At 38.7% G+C, this 20,162-nt stretch overlaps 1 protein-coding gene across 9 annotated transcripts in view; it reads left to right on the plus strand.

Annotated features, from left to right (window-relative positions):
* Positions 1 to 20,162, plus strand: part of MTHFS (methenyltetrahydrofolate synthetase) — a 51,470-nt gene that overhangs the window by 15,501 nt on the left and 15,807 nt on the right. The gene's annotated exons all lie outside the window — the stretch shown is intronic.

Consider the following 20,162-nt stretch of genomic DNA (forward strand, 5'->3'; position numbering starts at 1 on the left):
TGGGATGTACCTGTACCTGTACCTGCCTGTTACTGTGTGCTACTATACCTGAATTGGGAGCTGTGAGTTGGCATGGAAGCCTTGGGTCTGTGGAACTAGATCTCTACAAAAGATGGGCAGGAAATGGAGGTTGCAGCTTCTCTGTGTGAAGGTGACCTGTGTGCCCCTTGGCTCTTGCTGCACCCTGTGTGAGTGAGAAGGCAAAAGAAGCAGTGTAGTGAGGTAGCTGCTGGGCTCTGGATGAGGTAAATATGCTGAACCTGCCATATCTTCTCTTCTGTGTTCTTCTGTAAGGCTAAGTACATGGAATAATACTTAGATTGTTTCCTGAGACCACGTGCCAAGTCAAATCTATAACAGCTGCTGGGTCAATACAGTCTCTGGGTTTGTTTTTTTTTTTTTGTGGGGAGTGGGCAGTGCAGCTTAAATAACAGACCTTTATTTTCTGACAGTCTGGGTATTTTTAATAATATTCTGTGGAGACTCTAACACCACTGGTCCCACCAGTGACTGTCAGCATGTCTATGAGAATGTTTAATTTTTACTAAGCCTAGAAATAAGTAGTTATAAGATCCTACATGGTATGATATTTTGATATGAGTTACAGCTTATCTTCTCATTGAAAGTGTTTCTAAACCTTTAACACGTGTTTCTTTAGCTTAACAAAAGTCCTCCTCACTAATTGTATTTGAACTTTTGAAATAAGTTATGACTAAAAGTAAATGAAAGCAACTGTAATTTTGGAATGTGCTTTTTCACATCGCACATGCCATTGTAGGCATTTTGGGTGACCTCCCTCTCTGGACAATTGAGAACACTGCCTCCTGAGTTAGGCACTGTGGGAGGGAGAGTGAACCCTTACTGTCCTTGCTTCATCTTCTTTGTTTTCAGATGGGATAACTGCAACCCAGGGAGGTTAAGTCACTCCCCCAAGGACACAAAGACAGTTAATGATAACGCGAGGTCACCCAGTTCTGGTTTCCACTCCAGTGCCCTTTGAAGTGCCATTTTTCTTCACACTTCTTTCATTAAGATTGCTTTACTACCTAGATTTTCTTCTCTCTCCTGACAGCATACTGCATTAAAACCATTTTTCATGGCACAGGTACCTTTGGTAATTGTGTGCATGGGAACATTGTTATATTTTCCCAAGTAAGAACTTGGACTGAGTCATATGTATCTAAAAGTACACTGGTCTCAAAGTTAAGCTTTTTTTTTCAGTCATTTTGTATTCAACTAAATACACAGGAAGAACCAGCTACAGCTTTGATTTCTATCAGGGCCTTTCATTTGAATTATAAGTGCACTCATGATAGGCTTCCTTGGACTTGTTCCAGAATTGTCTATTTTATCTTTTGTAGCGGCTTTAGAATATATCCTCATTTCAGAGAATGGTAATTTACTTCTTGTTAACTCCCAGCCGATTAAGATTAAAAGATAGTTCCTTAGGAGTTATGGCCTATTATTCTTCCCAAGATGGGCTAGCCTGCTAAATGTTCTACTCAAGCATAATGATTCATTGAGTGTACTATTGAACACTTAACTATCTTTAAAAGGACTAACCCAGGTGACTTAAACCTCGCTATATATAGAACTTCAGGTGTTTAAACTGCTTTTCCAATTCAACCTTTTTTTTTTTTGAGATGGAGTCTTGTTCATTGCCCAGGCTGGAGTGCAGTGGCGCGATCTTGGCTCACTGCAAGCTCTGCCTCCTGGGTTCACGCCATTCTCCTGTCTCAGCCTCCTGAGTAGCTGAGACTACAGGCGCCCGCCACCACGCCTGGCTAATTTTTTGTATTTTTAGCAGAGACGGGGTTTCACCGTGTTAGCCAGGGTGGTCTTGATCTCCTGACCTCATGATCCACCCGCCTCAGCCTCCCAAAGTGCTGGGATTACAGGCGTGAGCCCCTGCGCCCGGCCGTCAACTTTTATCACCTTATTGAGACATTAAAATGTCTATTAGGTTTATATATATTTCTGTATACATTTAATTCAGAGGAAGGGCAGAATTTTTAAGAGGAGTGAAGTTGTGTTAGAAAAAATAAACTCTTTTTTTAGTTTATTCCTCTGAACCTTAAATTTCAAGCTAGGGTAGTAAAGACTTGTGTGTAAATGAATGCCCAGCTTAAATGCTGCCTCCTCCAAAAGTCTTCTTAGATTTCTTAGTCATATCTAAACATTTCTTCCTTTGTTTTCTCCCTGTATTTTAACACCCTAGCATACCTTTTGTTATTGGATTTGCTTTATTATATCCTATATGTGTAATTTAAAAGTTTTTGCTTTACTACTTGCAGGGATTAGGAGTCCACCATTTAATAGGGAATCCCTTTTCATTTACCCCACTTTATAAAAGGTTAGAAAATTACTCTCCATATTAAGCTTATGGCTTCATATAACTTTCACCTCATGGTACTTTAGAGAAACATATAAATCATCTTCAAACTTTTTTTTTTTTTGGTATGTTTGGGCTTAGCACAGTGCCCTGATGAATCTGAGGTACCATCTTTTTCTTCAGTAACTTAAATATCCTTTTTAAAGTACACCTGAAAATTGTATATTGAGTGAATGACTGATAGTACTACAAAGAAATGCAGATATAATAGCACATGATCCATCAATGTTTATCTTTTATGCTAATCGTCATCTACAAAATCAGATTTGTATTGATTATTATCCATAAATAAACAAGCAGAGGCCGGGCGTTGTGGCTCACGCCTGTAATCCCAGCACTATGGGAGGCTGAGGCGGGTGGATCACGAGGTCAGGAGATCGAGACCATCCTGGCTAACATGGTGAAACCCCATCTCTACTAAAAAATACAAAAAAAAAAAAATTAGTTGGGCGTGGGGGTGGGTGCCTGTAGTCCCAGCTATTTGGGAAGCTGAGGCAGGAGAATGGTGTGAACCCGGTAGGTGGAGCTTGCAGTGAGCTGAGATCGCATCACTGCACTCCAGCCTGGGTGACAGAGTGAAAGTCCATCTCAAAAAAAGAAAAAGAAAAAAAAGCAGAATAAGCTAATTTACTGTTAGATGAAGTAGGCAGCAAATTATGAGATGGAAATTGAACAGAAACAAAAAATATCTTCCTAACTGCCCATGTCATTACTTGGTTAAAGCAGTCAAATCCACTGTAAAAATTTAAGTGTTCTTTGGGTGTAGTGACACAGGGAACCAGAATCACTTGCAAGAAGTCCTGTGATTAATTAAAAAACAAGAAAGAGCTAGGAAAGAAATTTTGATTTTAGTCCGAGTTTTGTGTGTATATATGTGTGCGCGTGTGTGTGTATATGCATGTGCTGTGTATAAAATGGGTCATGATGTAGGTTCTAAAATGTTTGAAAGCCACTGATTTAGGCCTCTGCTTCTCAAGAAGGCATCTATTACAGGCCCTATTGGGTAAGTTTTCTTCAACTATTAATTTGACTTAAACATTTTAGCAGAAACAAACCAGAAAAACAAACATACAGACATACAAAACCACGCATTATTTTTATAACAAACACAATCACAAAGGTAGCATATAGAAGATAAATAAAATTCACGAATTTTAAGGATAAAAATTAGCTGGGGATGCTGGTGGGTGCCTGTAATCCTAGCTACTCAGGAGACTGAGGCAGAAGAATTGCTTGAACCCAGGAGGCGGAAGTTTCAGTGAGCCAAGATCACACCATTGGACTCCAGCCTGGGGGACAGAGTGAGACTCCAACTCAAAAAAAAGGATAAAAATTTAAAGGTAAAACACAAAATATTAAAGCAAAACTGGCTCTGTGGGCAGGCCTGCAGGCAGACCCTCCAGGGATTTTAACTTTCTCTGCAGTTACCTTAGTGAAAATTTGGGAAGTACTGGTCATTTAGTGGAATTTCAAAAGCGTGATACAAATGAAAAAGAAAATTTTTTGTGTTGAATTTTTTTTAAAGAGCTCTTTTATTTCCTCTGTTGATTTTTAAGCTGTTTTAAATTGTTTTAGTGGTTGCTGGAGGGATTACATCTTTTATTTAGTATAGTCTGTTTCAGATTAGTATTCACCTGATTCCAGTAAAATATAGCAATTTTGTTCTTAATATAATTCCATTCTTCCTTCCCCATTTATGTTATTATTGTCATATTGAGGCAGGAAATTAAAGAAAGAAAGAAAATAAAAGAAAAGAAATAAGCTTTCCTGTATTAGGCTGACTTGTCTCAGAGGCAGCAACAGGCACAGTCCAGACCCAGGAAAAGTCTTGATAGTAATATCTAAGAAGCCAGGAAACAAAAGAATGTGCTCTGGAGATTCTCTCACCACTCACTCCACATAGAGAGAAGAAAAACAAATTTTCCTTTGTTTTACAGTATGAGTTTATAGATTCCTGTTCTCTGTAACTAGTGACTTCAAGTATTCTGTTTTACCTAAGGAGTAGAGTGAAGGTCATAAACCGACTGAGCAGGCCTGAGATACGGCCACCTGGCACCATAGTGAAGGGTATGGAATAAGGCTTGGTAGACACTAGGGCAAACCTAGATAATGGCCATCTGAGTTGCATAGCAATGGTCATGTGTAATCCTGAGTTCTGAACCTGTTACAATTTGATTAACTCTCTTTGTCCTGTGCTGAGACCAGCTGGGTCAGGGAGACCCTAACCCAGTGGCGCTAGAGGAATTAAAGACATGCACACAGAAATATAGAGGTGGGAAGTGGGAAATCAGGGGTCTCACAGCGTTCAGAGCTGAGAGCACCGAACAGAGATTTACCCACATGTTTATTAACAGCCAGCCAGTCATTAGCATTGTTTCTATAGATATTCGACTAACTAAAAGTATCCCTTATGGGAAACAAAGGGATGGGCCCAATTAAAGAAATAGGTTGGGCTAGTTAACTGCAGCAGGAGGATGTCCTTAAGGCACAGATTGCTCATGCTATTGCTTGTGGCTTAAGAATGCCTTTAAGCAGTTTTCCGCCCTGGGCAGGCCATGGTTCCTTGCCCTCGTTCTGGTAAACCCACAACCTTTCAGCATGGGTGTTAGGGCCATTATGAACATGTTACAGTGCTGCAGAGATTTTGTTTATGGCCAGTTTTGGGGCCAGTTTATGGCCAGATTTGGGGGACTTGCTTCCAACAGTCCTGCCTCTGTATCCTTGCTTTCGCTTTGTGCCAGTGTAAGCCTGACTCAAGTTAGCCCATCCCCTTTTAGAAGTATGTATAAGAGTCAAGTGCTGTCTTTGTTCTGGGCCCAGTTTTTGGATGTTGAGTCTGCTGGGTCTGAGTGCACTCAGAAAAGATCCTTCTCCTTTACCCCAAGGTCTCTCTTCTCCTCCTAATTCACACAACAATATAAGTTACATCTGTATGTACTATAAATCCAACAAATAGTATTGTAATTATTGCTTTAAGAACTCTTATGTTTTAAAAAGGAATAGAAGAAAAGAGAAAAAAACAGTCTTTTGTGTTTACCTTCCTGCTTACTATTTCCAGTGTTCTTCATTCTTTCCTGTGAATTTGAGTTACCATCCAGTGTAATTTCCTTTTGGCCCCAAGGACTTTCTTTAGTCTTTCTCATACAGCTCTGCCAGTAATTAATTCTGTCAGTTTTTGTTTATCTAGGAATGTCTTATTCTGCCTCTGTTTTTGAAAGGGTTTTGCTGAAGATAAAATTCTTAGTTGACATATATATTTTTTTCCTTTCAGCATTTTCAGTGTTATTCTTCTGCCTTGTGGCCTCCATTGTTTCTGATGAGAAGTCAGTCATTCATTGTAGTTTTGTATTTCCCTGTTTATAATAAGTTATTTTTCTCTTTCAGCAGTTTGATTCTGATGTGTAAAAATGTAGATTTCTTTTCTTTCTTTTTTTTTTTTTGAGATGGAGTCTCGCTCTGTTGCCAGGCTGGAGTGCAGTGGTACAATCTTGGCTCACTACGGCCTCTGCCTCCCAGGTTCAAGCAATTCTCCTGCCTCAGCCTCCCAAGTAGCTGGGACTACAGTTGCGCACCGCTGCGCTCAGCTAGTTTTTTTGTATTTTTATTAGAGACGGGGTTTCATCATGTTGGCCAGGATGGTCTGGATCTCCTGACCTTGTGATCCACCTGCCTCGGCCTCCCAAAATGTAGGGATTAAAGGCATGAGCCACCATGCCTGGTGTATGTAGATTTCTTTAGTTTTATCCTACATGGGATTTATTGAGCTTCTTGGGTCTGTAGATTAATTTTTTCATCAACTATAGGAGGTTCTCAGCCATTATTTTTCAAAAAAAATTTGTTTTCCTGCCACATTGTCTCTCTTCTCCTTCTAGGACTCTTATTCCATGTATAGTATATTGGTATTCTTGATATTATCCCACAAGTCACTTAGACTATGTTAATTTTTCTTCAGTCTTTTTTTCTTTCTTTTTTCATGTTGGTAATTTCTATAGATCTGTTTAAGTACACTGCCTTTTTTCTTCCATCATCTCAAACCCATTGTTGAGTCCATGTAATGCATTTTTTATTTCAGTAGTTGTACTTTTCTTTTGTTTTTAGACGAAGTTTCGCTGTTGTCGCCCAGGCTGGAGTGCAATGGTGTGGTCTCAGCTCACAGAAACCTCCGGCCCCCGGGTTCAAGTGATTCTCCTGCCTCAGCCTCCTGAGTAGCTGGGACTACAGGCATGTGCCACCACGCCCAGCTAATTTTTGTATTTTTAGTAGAGATGGGGTTTCACCATGTTGGCCAGGATGGTCTTGATCTCTTGACCTTGTGATCCACTTGCCTTGGCCTGCCAAAGTGCTGGGATTACAGGCATGAGGCACTGTGCCTGGCCAGTAGTTGTTCTTTTCAACTGTAGAGTTTGATACTTATTTAAATTTTCAGTTTCTTCATTGATATTCTCTATTTGTTGAGTCATTGGTGTCATATATTCATTTAATTCTGGGAACATTAGTTTCCTTTAGTTTTTTTTGGGCGGGGATGGAGTCTCACACTGTCACCTAGGCTGGAGTGCAGAGGTGCAATCTCGGCTCACTGCAAGCTCCGCCTCCCGGGTTCATGCCATTCTCCTGCCTCAGCCTCCTGAGTAGCTGGAACTACAGGTGCCTGCCACCATGGCCAGCTAATTTTTTTTGTGTTTTAGTAGAGACCGGATTTCACCATGTTAGCCAGGATGGTCTCGATCTCCTGACCTTGTGATCTTCCCACCTCGGCCTCCCAAAGTGCTGGGATTACAGGCGTGAGCCACTGCGCCTGGCCTACTTTAGTTTTTTTGAACAGAATTTTTTAAAATTCTTGGCTCATATTCATAATGGCTGCTTTGAAGTCTTTGCTAAATTAAACATCTTGGCCCACTTAGACTTCATTTTCCTTGACTGATTTCCCCCCCCTTGATTATAGGTCACTTTCTTGTTTCTTTGCATGTCCTATATTTTTTTTGTTGTTGAAATCTTTTTGACAATATCTTGTAGTATCTCTGGATTCTGATTTACTTTTTAAAGTGTTTTGTTGGTTTGTTTGTTTTTTTGGTAACTAGCTTGCTGTTAGCCTGTAGAATCTGTCTCCCTGTGATATGTGTCTATAGATATCTCTGCTCAATTTTTGTGTGCTTAGATTTATTTTTTGGCCTGGCTTCCTAGGTGCTGCTCCTGTGTCTGTATAGCTTACTGGTGAGCCAATGATTGTTTCTTCAAATATTCACATCTTTTGCCCAATTTTAATTGAGTTGCCTTTTTACTGTTGTGTTATCGAAGTTTTTTATGTATTCTGGATAATAAGTTCCTTGTGAGATACGTGATTTGCAAGTATTTCTCCCATTGTGTTTTTTCACTCTCTTGGTGGTATCCTTTGAAGCAAAGTTTTTAATTTTGATGGAGTCCTATGCAATAATTTTTTGTTATTTGTGCTTTTGGGTGTCATAGCTAAGAAACCATTGCCTAATCCAAGATCATGAAGATTTATGCCTCTGTTTTTTTCTAAGAGCTTTATTGTTTTAGCCTTACATTTAGGTCTTTGATGTATTTTGAATGAATTGTCGTAAATAGTGTAAGTTGGGGTCAACTTATTCTTTTGTATATGGATATTTGGTTGTCCCAGCACTATCTTTAAAAAGATGATTCTTTTCGTATTACATTGTCTTGGCATCCTATCTTCTTTGTTTTTGAAGGAAAGTTTTGCTGGAAATAGAATTCTTGGCTGGCGGTGTTTTTCATTCAGCACTTTGAATTTGTTATTTTCACTGCCTTCTGGCCTCCAGGTTTCCATTGACAATTCAGCTGTTAATCTTGTGAGGATCTGAGGATCTCTAGTGATTTATGTTTTATTTCTTGTTGCTGCTTTTAAGATTTTTTTTTTTGAGACGGAGCCTCACTCTGTTACCCAGGCTTGAGGGCAGTGGTGTGATCTTCGCTCACTGCAACCTCTGGCTCCTGGGTTCAAGCAATTCTTGTGCCTCAGCCTCCCGAGTAGCTGGGACTACAGGTGCATGCCACCATGCCTGGTTAATTTTTGATATTTTTAGTAGAGATGGGATTTCACTATGTTGCCCAGGTTGGTCTCAAACTCCTGACCTCAAGTGATCCACCTACCTCAGCCTCCAAAGTGCTAGGATTTCAGGCGTGAGCCCCTGTGCCTGGCTGTTATTAAGATTCTTTGTCTTTTTCTTTTGACAGTTTGATTATGATGTGTCTAGGTGTGCTTTTTTTTAAATCTTATTTGAAGTTTGTGGAACTTCTTGGAAGTTCATATTAATGTTTTTCATCAAATTTGGGAAGTTGTTAGCTATTATTTATTCAAACATACTTCTTCCTCTTTTCCTTCTTGCTTTTATTCTGTGACTTCCAGCACATGTATGTCTTACTTGTTTTCGTATGTGTTATCTGTTATGTATTATGGTATACCTGTTGGTGTTCTACAAGTCTCTGAGGATCTGTTTGTTTTTCTTCAGTCTTTTTTCTTAATGTTTCTCAGAATGGATTGTCTTAATTTACCTACCTTCAGGTTTACTTATTCTTCCTTTGGCCAGTTTACATCTGCTCTTGAGTGGCTCTAGTGAACTTTTCACTTTGGTTATTACACTTTTGAATTCCAGAATATCTATTTGGTGGTGGTGGTTCTTCTTTTCCTTCTTTTAACAAACAATTTCCATCTCTTTGTTGATATTATCCATTTGGTGATACATTATTCTCATACTTTAAAAAAATTCTTCATACACACTTTCCTTTAGTTCTTTGAACATATTTGCAAGAGCTAATTTAAATTCTTTGTTTGGTAATTCCAATTTTTTTCCTGTGTGCTGCTATAACAAAATACCACAGATGGAGTAATTTATAAACAACAGAAATTTATTTTCTCTGTTCTGAAGGCTGGGAAGTCTAAGATTAAGGCAGTAGCAAGTTTATTGTCTGATGAGAGTTTAGTCTCTGTTTCCAAGATGATGTCTCCAACTCTGTGTTCTCTGGAGGGAAGAAATGCTATGTCCTCACATGGCAGAAAGTGGAAGGGGAAAAAGGGAAAAACTCCCTTCATCCAGCCCTTTTATAAAGGCCCTAATCCATTCAAGAATCATGAATCAGTCACCTCCCAAAGGGCACTTCTCCCCAAACTGTTGCACTGGAGATTAAGTTTCAATATGAATTTTGGAGGGGACAAAAGTATTCAAACGTGGCAGGGCTGTGAGATCCCTTTATCCTATTATAGTTGTTGGTTGTTGCTGTTTGTTGTTGTTATTTGTTTAGTTTTTTTTTTTAATGAGACAGAGTCTCACCCTTTTGCCTAGGCTGGAGTGCAGTGGTGTGATCATGACTCACTGTAGCCTTAACCTCCCAGGCTCAGGCAATCCTCCTACCTTAGCCTCCCTAGTAGCTGAGACTACAGGTGCATGCCACCATGCCTGGCTAATTTTTGTATTTTTTGTAGAGATGAGTTTTTGCCATGTTGCCTTGGCTGGTCTTCAACTCCTGAGCTCAAGCTTTCCGCCCACCTTGGCCTCCCAAAGTGCTAGGATTCAGGCATGAGCCACTGCTCTCAGCCACCTGTTGAGTGATTTTCTTGGATCAATTTTGTGAAGTCGGTATTCTTTATGTGTAGCCGTTGCCATTTGTGCTTGTTAAGGTTAATTTTCAGCTAATCAGTGAGAGATTTCCTTAAATGCCTTGAGCCAATCTCTCATTGTTTTTAGAGGGCCTCTGTTTGGGGTCTACTTTCACCATTTTTAAAGGTAAGTTAACAACTTTGCCTTAACTTTCACTTCCTGCTTGCATAGAACTTCAAGGTCAGCCAGAGATCAGAGATTAGGGTCTTTTAAGGTTCTATGGGCATTCACACAGCCATGCATATTTGCATAGATAGCCTTCTAGATTCCCTGGAATATGTCGGAGCTTTTCAAAGCCTCCTCAGGACATCTTCCCCAGTTTTTCCTTTTAAGTTTTTTGGTTAGCCTCTTGTTAGCTCTAACTGGATTGCTGCCCCAGACAGCTGTGATATTAAACAATTGCCATTGATTTTTAAAATAAATGTCCTAGGGATAGGGCTTTTTGCACAGAGAGAGCTGTGAGTCAGATCAAGTAAAGATAAGACCTGACAATGCATTTTTTTGGGGAACTGCCAGACAAATTAATTAGTGACAGTTTTCTGGGATGGAGCTTTTGTTGAGCTCCAAACCTGTTCTGCCCCTCCATTGGCTGCCAGGCTGTTGGTGGTTGTCCCAGGTACTTTAGTTGTGAGGCTGCTGATTTTCAAGTTTACCATGAAGCTGGGGAGAGGGGGATGGGAATGGGACAAGTTGAAAAGACACAAAGCTCACTGTTCTTACAGAGAATAAACATTTGGATTGTTGTAAGCCTTTGGCTAATTTCTAGAGTTTCAAAAGTTGATTTTGGCCATTTTTCCCAATGTTCTTGTTGGTTTTTCAGACGTAGTCTCGCTCTGTTGCCTAGGCTGAGTTGAATGGAGCAGTCTTGGCTCACTGCAACTTCCACCTCTCAGGTTCAAGTAATTCTCCTGCCTCTGCCTCCCCAGTGACTGGGATTACAGTCATGTGCCACCACACCCAGCTAATTTTTTATGTTTTTAGTAGAAACAGGTCTCACCATATTGACCAGGCTGGTCTCAAACTCCTGACTTCAGGTGATCCACCTGCTTCGGCCTCCCAAAGTGCTGGGATTACAAGCGTAAGCCACCACACCCAGCCAATGTGCTTTTTCTTTCTAGCTTTTGTCACCACAAACTGGTGTTTAAAATTAATAGTAGTTTAAAGATGTGTATATTCTTTAAGGAATATTTTTCATTGACATTTGATTATTTTCTTACTATATTATAGAGAACAGTCATTTAAACTGAACTCTAAATTTCCTGGGTCCATCATGGTTCCTTGTTCCTGCTGTTATAGCATATCTTCCTTATTCTTGATTTATATATTTTGATTAATTTCTTGGTCAGATGGAATATTCCTTTAAGTAATTTTTTCAGCATGGACCATGAAGTGGTATGTTTTCACAATGCTTTTATTTTTGAGGCTGTCTTTGTATGCATCAGTGAATTCTTGAATAGGATAAAATTCTCAGGTCACAACTTTTTGTTTTTGTTTCTTTTGTCCACCCAGAATTCTAGCCCAGGATTTGGCAATTATTTTCTGTCAAGTGCCAGATAGTAAATATTTTAGGCTTTTCAGGCCATGGAATCTTTGACAATAATTCACCTGTACCACTGCAATATGAAAGAAACCACAGACAGTACCAAAACAGACAATGTTCCAATACAACTTTATTTACAAAATCAAGCAACAGACCAGATTTAGTCTTAGGGCTATAGTTTGTGACCTGTGTTCTAGACAACTAGTCTGTTGTTTTGTGGTGGTTAGTATTGTAGGTGATGTCTGATGTCATATTTGTTTTTTCCTTTGTAAGAAACTTGGTTTTTCATTGCTTGGCTTCTTTTAGGAATTTTTATTATTTTGAAATTTCCAAATTTAATATTCATTAATTTTGTGAATTAATTGGTATTTAGTCGTCTCTTTCATCCTAAAGTTTCATGTCTTTTTTGACTCCAGGGAAGTATTTTCAACTATCTTTTTTGATAATGCCTTCTTTCATCTGTTTTTGAAATTATTATTATAGTTACTTTGGTTCTTCTGGATCTATAATATATTTCTCTCATCTTTTTATGCCCATCACTTTCAAAATCATTTGGATTTATAACAGAATTTCTCTATCTTGTCTATTTTATTGATTTGGGTTATTCTTCTGTCTATCCTGTTATTCCTTTGCCATCATTAAAATTTTAAAATTATTAATCTTTAAAAAAAATCTCTTAAGTGGACCAGGCACAGTGGCTCATGCCTGTTATCTCAGCACTTTTGGAGGCCGAGGTGGGAGGATCATTTGAGCCCAGGAATTCAAGACTAGCTTGGGAAACACAGTGAGACCCCATCCTTACAAAATATTTAAAATTAGCTGGCTGTGTTGGCATGTGCCTGTAGTCCTAGCTACTCGGGAGGCTGAGGTGAGAGGATTTCCTGAGCCCAAGAGGTCCAGGTTGCAGAGAGCTATGCTTGCACTCCCACCTGGGCAACAGAGTAAGACTCTGTCTCAAAAAAATAAAACAAAAACTCAAAAAAACCTCTAAGCAATTATTACAAATCTCAGATTATTCTTTTGTGTGACTGTGTTTTCTAGTTTTATATTATAGATGCAGCATATTCTCAAATCTGATTGTTAAAAGCTTTGTCCTGAAATATGTCTATTTTAATGGGAAATATTTGCACTGATTCTTGAGACTGGTCCTTCCCCCATCTTTATTGTGAGAGATATAGAATTTAACTTTTAAAATAGTAATTAAATACCACAACAAAGTAAGGATACTTGTGAGGTTGTTTTCTCTTTAAGTAAGTACAGTGACTAAAAATACTTTGTTTGTCAAGAGTCTGCTTTCCTTTCTTTTGTATATTTTATTAAATGCTGGTGGCATAAATACATATTTACTTTTATTACTTATGACCTGATGTAGCCATAGTACCCCAAAGTACTGTATGTATTATCAAATAAGCTACCAACATTCACTGTTTTTTCATTTTTCATGAAAAGTTTTACATTAAAAAAAATGTACCTAGTGTATAGTCAGGGTTCCCAGAACCAATAAGTTTTATGTTTGTGCGTGTGTGTATGCATCTATATACATCTCTATCTATACTTTTAGGAGCTTTATTATAATGAATTTGCTCATGTAATTATGGAGGCCTAGAAGTCTCAAAGTCTGCTGTCTGTAAGCTAGAGACCCAGGAAAGGTGGTGATGTTTTTACTCAAAGTCTGAAGGACTGAGAACCAGGGGACCCTATAGTGTAAATTCTAGTCCTTGTGCAGGAAATGTGATGAGATGGCCTAGCTCATGCAGTTAGGCAAGAAAGAAGGGACAAATTCCTTCTTCTGCCTTTTATTCTGTTCAGGCCACCCCACATTGAGATGGGCTGTCCACTTTACTGAGTCCACTCATTCAAATGTTAATCTCATCCTGAAACACTCTCATAGACACACACAGAAATAATATTTGGTCTGGGCACCCCTTGGCCCAATCAAGTTGATGCATAAAAGTAACCATCACACCAAGAAATACCTCTCCTTTCCCCAAACTCTTCATAGTATGTGCGGTATTTCACTTTGAATCTAAGAAGATTATCTTCTATGAAGAAATAATCTGCTCCACACAGAAACCTGATACAGAGTTCTTTCAATAATGACTTATTTTCAACATCATGAAATTATATTAGAAGTTGCAGAAAATTCACTATTGTATATTGAATGCTGCATTGAAATGGGAAAGAAAAAGTTAATGTAAAGTAAAAGCTGTTACATATTTTGTGCTTCTCCCTAATCTGCTTTATTCATTGGAAATTCCTATTTAAGTTTAGTCTGCTTAAAACAAGCTAGATACTTGATTTTGCATGCAACACCTTGGCTATCACTTTTACTGTCTGCTAGCACTGTGCTACAGACTGCCAAATATTTAGAGAAAATTCGGACCTCGCTCGAAATAAAAAATCAAAAATATTAGCATGGTCTATACCAACGTTGGATTGTTGGGCTCACTCTCACATGTGTGTGATCTCTCTCATTCTCTCGCTCGTACTTTTGCTCACACACACGCGCGCACACACACACACACACACACACACACCACTCAAAGCTTCAGTGCTCATTCTTCTATGATCCCAGTAGATTGTAGGTCTCTGTATTGACTGGAGATATTCTTCCAAGTTGAAGATTTAAAAAAGAACTTTAGATTTTTAGTGCTGATTCTTTATCTGTATATTTAGAAAATTGTCCTTTTTAGATTTCTGATAGAAACTTTCTCTAAAAAATTATCTTAGTACGTTAATAAGAAATTTGTGTCTCATGTATACTAGCTCTAGTAATTTACCGGTGACTAAGGCATTGTTAAGAAATGTGTTTGGAAAACTTGATTGTTTTTTATGATCATCATTATATTTTTTTCTATTTTTTTCATTTATCTACATTTAAAAATGTTTGGAAATATTTCAGAATTTGATAGTTATAACAAGCTACAAGAGAATAAAGATTTAGCTGGATTACAAGAAAAATACTTAGACAATAATGAGTGAAAATGGGATAAATTTGTCATATGTGACATATGGTAATATACATACAGAGGCCTAAAGGAAACTTCATTGTCCCTTTTTTTTTTTTTGCTACGTGGTCTTATTTCCTTAGAAAGAGCATATTGATTTTACTCCATTGAGTACAAAAAAAAAAGTATAAAATTTCAAACTGCAGTGACTGTTTTCTCTCTTCTCACCTTAAAGAAGTTTAGGTTTGCCTGCTATTGGTAGTTCTGATGGGCTCTGTTAGAGATTGTATGGTTGGTGTTCAGGCCCAGATAGAGAAAGAAAGAAGGGAATAATTTAAATTTGCTACATTTCGTTTTGCTTGAGAAAGATGCAGTAAACTGAGGGGAGAAGGGAATACGCAATTATTGTAGGCACCTGCTGGAGGGAGCTTTGCCACTGTTCTCTATAGTTGTTTGTTTTCAGCATAGCCCAATACTTACAGGGGCAGAAGATCCAAACATGGAGCCTTTGTTAGGAGTCATGGCCATACCCACATTTTGCCACAGTGTGCTACACTGCTGAGGGTAAGCAAGGATGAGGGCTGAGTTGGTCTTCCTCATTAAATCTGCTTTGCACTAGGTATCTGAGGCCCAAGAAGGGTCAAGATTTGCTTTTTAGCAGCTTGCTGTCCAGAGACCCATTGTTACAATATATATACCTGCTTCTCCTGGCTCGGGGCTTGACTGCAGTTCCACGTTGGTTTCCTTCTGGCTCTTCCCAAGGCAGCCTTTTCTTTAACATGTACTTCATTATCAAATTCCCTTTTTCCTAAATTATATCTTGCAGAAATACCTCAAAGTTTCTGACTTAGGTATGGCATTCTTCCCTGGTTTCTAATCATAATAGACATTTTTCTCAAGTTTGTTTCCCTTTGTTCAGTTCACTGGAAATGAAAGTAGAAAGTCAAGTATTTGTGCCAAGGTCTTTATCTTGAATTTTAAGACTGATATTTAAGTAATGACAGTTTTACAAGTTCAGGTACATTTCCACTTGGTCTTCTTGTAATAGAAATTATGTATCTTTATGGATCAAGATTTTCTTTGTAAAAACAGTGGGAGTTACATTATTGATAACATTTTGAATTTAACCTTTTGAATCTGCAAAAGGTTGCTGTAATATTTTGTTTCATTGTGAACCTCTCCCCTAAAACAAAGGGAAAACATATCACAATATTTGGAAGTTTGCCTGGAGTGAACGTTTATTTTTTTGAGTGTTTTCTTTTGACTTTTAAAACCAGTTTTGTTGTTTAAAAAAGTGTAAATGCTAGTATAAAATACTCTCTATTCTATCTGCCTAAGGCCAAAAAGAAATCAGAATTAGGCAAATGAAAATCAGGAGCTGAACCCAGTGATCAATTATGTACACTCTGCCTTTTTCTTTTCCTTTCTAAAGTGTTGTATTGGTTCACTCACTTGTGTAACAAATATTCTGAGGGTCCTACTGTGTGTGACACTGTGCCAAGCATGGGGGTACTAATTTGTCATGAGCCTGGACCCTGCTTAGGACTCAAGTTTCTTACACTGTATTGAAGCACCAGAAAGTGTGTACAGGACTATGAAAGCTCAGTTTCTAGACATTTACTTTCAAGGACTTTTTTTTTTTTTGGAAACGGAGTCTCACTCTGTCGCCCAAGCTGGAGTGTGATGGCACGATCTAGGCTCACTACAACTTCCACCTCCCGGGTTCAAGTGATTCTCCTGCCTCAGCCTCCTGAGCTGGGACTATGGGCGCGCACCACCACACTCAGCTAGTTTTTAAATTTTTAGTAGAGATGGGGTTTCACCATGTTGGCCAGGCTGTTCTCAAATTCCTGACGTCTGGTGTTTCACCCACCTCAGCCTCCCGGAGTACTGGGATCACAGGTGTGAGCAGCCGTACCTGGCCCCAAGGAGTTTTTGTACAGAGACAGTGATACGGGTAAATTATTAGTAGCTACCCTTTGTCTACTAAGTGCTAAGCTTTATGCTAAGTGCTCTTACATATGTAAGCTTATCATCATGACTATATTATTATCTTGTAAGAATTTCTAGATTCTTATTCTCTCAGTTGCAGAAAGTAAGTCTCAGAGAGAGCATTATTTATGGACATGCCACAGTTAAAAGGCAGAGCCAGGTCTTCCTGCCAGGTCTGCTTTCCCCAAAGGCATGCAGTTTGTGGCATGGCACACAGTGCCTTTCCTTGCTGCCGTCATGTGCTGTGGAGGTGGGTAAAAGGAGGGCATGCTCAGCTTATCAGTTAAAATCAGATTTGGTTGTATATAGCAGAAAACTCCAAAATATCAGTGAAGACTGCAAAATATCAGTGAGATGCTTGGGAGAGAAGTCTGGGAGTTGTATTTATAGTCTGTGGCTGTTGTAGAGGCCCCACAGTCATCAGGGACAAATCTGCCACATCTGCCATATGGTCCTGCCTGGCATCTCAAGCTTCAGCTGTCAACTCTGAATTCTAGTCAGCAGGAGGAAAGAGAGGGTGATGGGGGAAAAAGAGCATCCTTTACCTTGAAAGTCCCATTTGTCAGAACTTAGGCACAAGGTCATACATAACTACCAGGGAAGGTGAGAAATGTGGTGTTGCAGTGGGATTCATGGCCTCCTGAATAAAGTTCGTTTTGTACTACTAGGGAGAAAGAGAGAATGATGTCCAGATGGGCAACCAGCAGCCTCTGCTGCACTCAGCTCAAGACAGGTTGTGATTCGGTTGGTGTCATGGCCTGAGCTGAGGCTGGAGGCCCACATTGTGAAGGGTATTGTATGTCAGGCATCTGGGATTTGAACTTTATTTTGTAGGTGCTGTTATTGAAAGACTTTAATCATAGGAGTGACATGACTAGTTCTACGTTTGTGAAAGGTTTTTCTGCCAGAAATAAGGAGGGCAGGCTAGGTGAGATGAAGGCCAAAGAAACGAGGTGTGGGCCATCCCTTGGGAATCTGATGGATTCGAATGGATGAGAAATGATGACCACTTTTAGAAATGGAGAGGATGGAACAAGTTCTGACATATGCAGAATGTAGAGTCTCCAGGCCACTTGAGGCTGTTGAAGGACAGTCTGGCTTTGCCATCTGCATGTGATGCTCTTAACCTAGGCAAAGAATGCAGAAGAGAGAGGAGATGTGGGGGTTGGGGGACACATAGTGAATCCCATTTGAGGTTGCTCTGGGACCTCCCAGAAATGCTGGTGGATAGCTAGTTGGATATATAGCTCTGGAGGTCAGGACATAAGAGATATTGATTCAGGACTTGCCAGAGTATGGTCTTGGGGTGAGACCTGAGATTACAAACAGGGATCTTAGTGGCTAGGGGATGAGGCCTTGGCAAATGTAGACAGACCAAGATCAATTTGCCTTTCTAGATGAGGTTTTCTAGGTGAAATGTTTTTGAAACTATTTTGTAGCCTAGTATAATTTATAAAAGTAGAGAGAAACTATAAATATAAATTTGGAAGGGATTAGCTAAAAGGAGAAAATAGCAGAATCTTCAAATATATAGAAATTGATAATAATTTGCTAGAATTAAGAGACTACAGGTAAAGATAGTTCTTTTTTGGTAACTCTTTTTGCTGTAGAAAGGGCAGAATAAAATGAAAAAGGGATGCTGGAATAAGGAATGGTAACTTTAGGCAAGACAGTCTTTTGTGAGTGCTGATATGATCAATGAGAGTAAGACATTAGAAATACAAGAATTGTCCTGCTGCTCACCCATCAGCATTTTCAGTTTCTCCTTTCAAGAGTAGTAATTAACTTTGTACTTTTAGCTGTATGTTTAGTTAGTGATAAACTATAAATAAAACAGATTTAATTGGCTGACCACAGGTAAGACTTGCCTTTCTCATGTACCCTTTGACGGTTTAACAAATAAAATTTGAGGGAAAGGTTGATGTTACTTATAGAGTGTGTTAGTTTTTTGGGGGTGGGAAGGAGGGATATGTATGCACAAGCTGCCAAATCTTTAAGATAAGGATATAGTCTTTGAATGAAAAACAGGAATATGAGAGGATGGATTCACAGCTAGCCATCTTGGCCAACCCAAGTTAACTGTACTTCATCTTAGTCTTTGTTGGTGTTAAAAACAACAAAAGGAAAAAAAAAAAAACCCAAACAGTAGAGCAACAATTCATTCATTCATAAAAGTAATTACATGCCAGTCTAACTAATTACATGGTAAATCATTTAAATGGTTTAGAAGGGTGTAAAAGAAAAAGTCCCACCCCTCTTCTTCCCAGCCTATTCCCCAGATGTGACCACTGTTAACATACTTGGGTATCCTTCCAGATGCATATATTTGTATCCTTTTAAAAAATTTATACAGATAAGATCGGACTTCACATTTTGTTTTGCATCCTGCTTTTTCACTTGTTAATAAACTGTAGAACTCTTTTCATAGCAACACATATAGATTTAGCATAGTGTTTTAAATGGTTACATAGCATTGAGGTGCTCTAAGTTATTTAACCAGTCTTTTGTTAATAGCTAGTTGGGTTGCTTTTGTTTTTTAGATATTACAAATAAAAATAAAAAAGAACATCCTGATAGATACGTTTCTGCATAGTTATGCAAGTAAGTCCATGGGATCAACTTCTATCCATGCAATGGCTGTGAATTCTAAATTTTTATAGATGTTTCTGTATTGCTTACCAAATAAGGTTATGCCACTTTACATACTCATCACTAACACATGAGAGTATGTTGACCTTTCCCTGAGTGAATGAATGGCCGAAATAACTAATGAACATACACTAATGGCTACCAATGGTGTGGCAGCCTCCATATGATGCCCTGGAAACAAAAAGATAAATAAGGGGCAGTGGTGTCTGGCCACAGGAGTTCACACTTCGTTGGGGAAGACAGGTGTATGGAGGGGATGATGGATAAGGAGTGGTTAGGATCAAGGTTTTGGTCTCAGGTAGAGTTGAGTTTAGTTACTGATTCTGCTGCATCCTGCTGAGTGACATGAGTAAACCCCTTCACCTAAACCTCCAATAATTTGAAAATGAGGATAATAATATCTGCTTCACTGGATTGTTCTGAAGATTAAATAGGAAATTTACATAAAGCTTTTAGTATAATGCCACTGCATATAAGTGCTTGATGATGATGATGATGACGCCGATGACTATTCCACGTGAACTAGTGGTTTCAATCCTGGTGCTAAGGATCCCATTGGGATGTGCCTAGAGTGCTCCGGGGACCCAGGAATGCAGAGTTCTCTGCCTAAAATGCTTGAGAAGGCTTCAGAAGGGAAGTGATAATTAAGTCAAGTCTTTAATTTTGAATAGTAGTTTTCCATGAGGTTGTATCCGAAGGAAATATACCCCTTTTAATAAGTCTCTCAAGAAAGTACACTGTAACAGGAAACCTCATTAATATATTGAAAAAATTATTCTCAGAAGAAATTCATTTGGGGCATCTTATAATCCTGTTGTGTGAATTTTCAACCTTGGAAGTAACTTAATTTTGTCTTATCAGTTTTGAAGTACTAATAAAAAAAAATCCTTAAATTTTAATTTCTCCTTACTTCTTTTAAAAGTTACAATGGTTAAAATATACTCCTTATGAAAGTTTCAAAATATATACTAAGCTTTCTAAAATGTTTTTTAACCTTTCTAATTCAT

The sequence above is a fragment of the Rhinopithecus bieti genome, unplaced genomic scaffold (assembly GCF_001698545.2).
Source record: "Rhinopithecus bieti isolate Rb0 unplaced genomic scaffold, ASM169854v2 scaffold_15087, whole genome shotgun sequence".
Taxonomy (NCBI): Eukaryota; Metazoa; Chordata; class Mammalia; order Primates; family Cercopithecidae; genus Rhinopithecus; species Rhinopithecus bieti.